The following is a 5,411-nucleotide window of genomic DNA, read 5'->3' on the forward strand; positions in this document are numbered from 1 at the left end:
GAGGACTGTGCTATTATTTATAATATATAATTTATTGTATTTTATTTAATACCATTCTTACCAGGGCCATACGAATTAATGAAAATTTAGTCCACTGGTGGACCTGATTTCTTAAAACTAAGTGGTTTCGTCATTGAGTTATTAACTTTTATATCTGAAATTCAGACTTCTAATTTTGTGCTTTTATTTTCTGTATAATATGTGGCTATGCACAAGAATAGGGCAAGATTGTCCTACATTAATGTGTACTGAATTTGTGTATAAATGTGAAAATATTTTTAGTATTTGAAAATTTGGGGGACTGTAATGTGCTTAAGAAAATAACTATTTTTAATAACATTAGAAAGCTTTAGCTAGTAAACAACTAAGTGGTTTGAGAATTACAAGGGAGTGTATTGAATTCCCCTTCCCCAGAGATTCTAATTGGCGTATTTTGGCTATTATAAAACTTTTATATATGGTTTTCCTCCTAATAATTGACAGGTTTTCTTTATCATTCCCGTCCTGTACTTTGCCCTTCCTGATACCCACCTTGTTTTTATCTCCCTTCTATTACCTTCTTTGGATGGTGGTACGAACATGTGTTGTTTCCCCAACATAAAATCTTGGTATCATTTTTAACTTTATTTTTCCATCAGCACCATATGGTTGGTGATAGTAGAGGAAATATACAATAAACAAGGAAAAAATAAACAAGGCAATCACACATTGTTATGATTGTTGTATAGAAATGAAAAGAGTGTGATATGAAAGATAAATGGGGTCAGGGGAGAGGTCCTACTTTGGAGAGGGTGGTTAGGGTGGGCCTGAAATTGAGCCAGCTGTGCAGGGATTCTGGGCTCAGAGGATAGCAAATACAAAAGCCCTGATGCCAAAAAATATTTAGCACGTTTCAAGAACAGAAGGGAGTTCAGTGTTGACGGAAGGCAGTTAGTGAGAGGGACTGGACTGAGCTAATGTGGGAGAGGTAGACAGGAGATTACTTACAGTATTTGGTAAGGAGTCTGGATTTTATTCTACGAGTAATTGGAGTGTCAAGATTTGATTTATGTTTTAAAAATATCACTGTAGAGTGATAGTGGAAAAAGAGAGACTGATTAGTAGGCTATTACTGTATTCCCAGGTGGAGACATAATGATAACTTGTTGTAGGGTAGTAGTGGTAATGGAGGAACACGGACAAGTTTGAGATATATTTTGGAAATGAGGACAAATGGTACTTACTGATGGGTTGGATATGGGGAGCAAGAGGGTGAGGAAAAGGGAAGAATAAAGGATAAATTCTAGATTTTTGAGTAGACCAGCTCTTTTCAAAGTGTGGTCTGCAGACTTCCCTGGTTGGGGGGGTGTGGAGGGCTGAGTGGCTGGGTGGGATCCTTGAGACCCTTTCACATGGTCTTTAAGATCAAAATGATTTTTGTAATAATACTAAGATATTATTTACAAAACCACTGGTGCCTTAGCTTGAATCAGTACAGTGGCAGCAAACTGTACTAGTCTTTGTATTCTTTACCTGCTATGCGTTTGTGGTAAAAAAAAAAAAAAATGCAAGTTTTACTTAAAAATGTCCTTGATGAAGTTGTAAAAGAGTATTATTCCTTGTGGTAAAAAAAAAATGCAAGTTTTACTTAAAAATGTCCTTGATGAAGTTGTAAAAGAGTATTATTCTTATCGAATCTCAGTCTTTGTGTACGTGTCTTTTAATATGTGTGATGGAGTGGGAAGTATGCTCAGAGCACTACTGCAGCAAATCAAAGTTGTCTCGAGGAAAAGCATTTGTACAGTTGTTTGAAGAGCAAGCTGAGGAGCTTCTGTTTTCATGGAACACCATCTTTATTTGAAAGAACAACTGACAGACAAACCATGGTCATTCAGACAGGTATTTTGTAGACTTTTTTTTTTTTAAACTACGTATCATTTAAAGGAAAGCAACTGACATTATTTGTTGCCAGTGATAAAATTTGAAATTTTAAAGTGAAATTAGAATTTTGGAAAACTCATATTCATCATTATGACCTTGACATCTTCATGGTATTTAAAGACTTTTCTGATTCGATTAGTGGTGATATTAATGAATGTGATTTTTTACATGGTATAAAGCAATGGTCAACATTTAGAAAATCTGAGTAACTCAGTGAACTAAAAGTTTCCAGATGACCAGTGTATGATGTTACAAAATCATGCATGAGTAAAAGATCTATCCAAAGGGCAAGATAGACCATTGGGTTTTAACAGAGTACAAAAGTTCATTGATATGATTTGAGAGCTCATATTGCGGTTAACCTTTAGAAATCTACCACCTGTCAAGTTTGGTGCAGTATCAAAGAAGAATATCCACAGTGATCTGACATGGCTATTAAAATACTCTTCTCTTTTCCAATTATACTTTTGTGTAAGGCCAGATTTTTTTATATGCCTCAACCAAAACAACATATCCCAACAGACTGAAGGCAGAAGCTGCTTCTATGAAGTATTAAAGAAATTTGCATAATGTGAAAACAATGCCTCTCTTCCAACTAATTTTTTGAAAATGTAGCTATTTTTTATGAAAGTATATTACATCTAAACATACAATAGATTAATTGTTGTTTGTAAACAAATTAGTATGTATTTAAAAAATTTCTTAGTTTAATTCCCAATATGGGGAATATAGGTAGATATAAACCACACAAACAAAAGGGCTTTAGAAAACAAAAGGTTGTAGGGTCCTCAGATATTAAAGAGCGTTGGAGACCCAAAGGTTTGAGAATTTGGGTCTGGACCAACTGAATAGATGGGATGACTTGAGACCGGATGGGATGGCTTGAGATTGGATGGGATGAGTTGAGAGAATGTAACTTTATTTTTTATTTTTTGTAAAAGAAGAATATGTAGAGCACCCCAGCACATAAGTTAGATAGAAAAGGAGACTTAGAAATAGTGGCTATAATATAGGAGAAAAGCTAGGAGAATGTGAGATGACAGAACGTTCCAGGAAAGTGGCTCAGTCAGTTGTGTTGAAAGCTAGAAGAGGAGGAGGAGGAGGACTCTGGTGACGACCCTCACCGTCTGTTGTCTGGATTGCTGCAGTAGCCTGTCACCGTCTGTTGTCTGGATTGCTGCAGTAGCCTGTCACCGTCTGTTGTCTGGATTGCTGCAGTAGCCTGTTAACTGCTCTCTTTGCTTGTAGTTGTGCCTTCCCTGCTCTGCCACATTGCTGGAAAGATTGTCCTTCAAAAATAGTGAACTTCTGTCTCTTAGCTGTTGAAAACCCAACATTAGCTCCCTGATAACAACTGGATAAAGTAGATATCATAAAAAGTTTTTTTCATGAACTCATACCTATCTGTGTTTTTAGACTAATCTATTGCTACTGACTCCCCACCTATCTCCCACCACCCACCAACTTTAATTTTAAATTACTTCTATGATATTGTGCTGTATAATTTTGAGTATTTTGATGTGTTCTTCCCTCTGTCCAGAATTTTTCACTTCCCTTGGCTCATCTGAGCCTTGTTAACTTTTCCTATTCATTATTTAAAAGCCAATTCAGGCAGCATCTTCTTCAGGCAGCCTTTTTTGCTTGAAGATTGGTTACAAAGTTTGTTAAATTGATGATAGTTTTTCCTATTATTGACTTAATACTTTATTTGTAGCAATAACTATTTGATATTTTTATGAGAGGCATGCATGCATTCATTCATTAAATCAATATTCGTTCAGCCACCTATTATTGCCAGGCAGTGACCCACGTACTGGGAATATAGCTGTACATGATACAGATAGTTTCCTGAAACATGGAACTTATAATCTAGAAGACTGAATACATATTAAATACATTTCATATATTAAAATGTGTTTTTGCCTCATTTATGAAGGGATTAGTAAAAAGAGATAAAATATAAATGTCTTTAGTCTTTGAAGACATAAGAAATGGTATGAAATCAAAATGTAAACATTGACCTATTCTTATTCTATAATAGCATTAAGAATCCAGTGATACATGGAACCATGTTAGATATTATGCACAGTAAATTTCATTGCCTTTTATTCATTGTACTTAGTCAGCTTATACACAATATGAGAATTTTATACAGAACTTTATTTTCAGACTATGGACTCTTTGACCTTCTGTTTGGGATCCTGTAGAAATGATTTCTCTTTTATGCAGACTGTTAGATTAAATCACTTTAGGTTTATTTGAGTTTTATGTTTCCTTTTCTTTGGCCTCTTTCCTTCAAATTTTATTTGCTTAGACGTTGTCCCATATCAGTAAGGATGGTGACACCACTTTATTATAACCTAGCACAGAATTTCTCAAAGTGTGTTCCTTGGATCAGTCAGTCTGTGGGATATTTGAAAATACTACACAGAGGAGAGGGTGGAGAGGAACAGGTAAAGGGGCATAAAAATCAACTACAATGTATATTGAGAAGTAAAATAAAATTAAATATATAAATAATAAATAAAAATAAAAATAAATAAATTAATTAAAAATATTACACAGAGAAAGCATTTTATGATTAAATAAGTTAAATAAAGTGTTTTTTGTTTTTTTTAATTGCAGACCTGCATGGGTCATTTAGTATGCTAATATTTACTATGACTCTAAGAGAGATTCATATAACAAGTAGTAGTTCACAGAGATCTTTGACCAAGAGACCATTTTTTTCAGAGTGTATTGTGAGAATATCTGTGGGACACCAGATGTGAAATGCTGATTTTAGTACTGGATTTCATGCTAAAAGGTAACCAATCTACTACTAGGATTCTCCTTCACCCTTCTTCTCTCCTTGAATCCAATACTATATAAAATTGAATCCAATAATATATGAAAATGATTGATTATATATCATGACCAATTGTGGTTCATCCCAGATATGAATACTAGTTTAACATTACAAAATAAAAGAATCAACATAATTTAACATTTCAATAAATTAAAAAAGAAAAACCACATAATTATCTCAGTAGACACAGAAAAAGCACGTAAAAATCTTACATATTCTTTATAAAAACCTTCAACAAAGTAAGAGTAGAAGGGAATTATCAACCTGATAAATCAAGGCATCTATAAAAAATGTACAACTAACATTAGGCTTCATGGTGAAAGATTAAATACTTTTTCCTAAGATAAGCAAGAAAAGGATGTCTGCTCTCTGCTTCTATTAATTGTACTAGAGGTTCTACTAACCAGTGCAAGAAGGCAAGAATCTACAAAAAAGCTGCTCGAACTAATTAGTTTTGTACGTTTACAACATAAAGGGTCAATATACAGAAATCAGTTGTATTTCTGTACACCAAAAACTATCAGAAAATTGAATGGAAAAAACCACCATTTACGACAGTATCAGAAAAAAAAAAAAAATGGGCCGGCCCGGTGGCGCACTGCTGTAGTGCGCCGCTTGGGAAGTGCGGCGGCGCTCCCGCCGA

The 5,411-nt window shown here is 34.4% G+C and overlaps 1 protein-coding gene across 1 annotated transcript in view; it reads left to right on the forward strand.

Moving 5' to 3' along the window:
- The first annotated feature begins 1,837 nt into the window (after window positions 1-1,837).
- NEK7 (NIMA-related kinase 7) overlaps window positions 1,838-5,411 on the forward strand; it is a 100,039-nt gene continuing 96,465 nt past the window's right edge. Inside the window, exon 1 of the mRNA XM_008579421.1 lies at window positions 1,838-1,878. The gene's annotated coding sequence lies outside the window, so the exon portion shown is untranslated. The remainder of the gene's footprint in view (window positions 1,879-5,411) is intronic.

This window comes from Galeopterus variegatus, unplaced genomic scaffold (assembly GCF_000696425.1).
Source record: "Galeopterus variegatus unplaced genomic scaffold, G_variegatus-3.0.2 Scaffold1882, whole genome shotgun sequence".
NCBI classification, from domain to species: domain Eukaryota; kingdom Metazoa; phylum Chordata; class Mammalia; order Dermoptera; family Cynocephalidae; genus Galeopterus; species Galeopterus variegatus.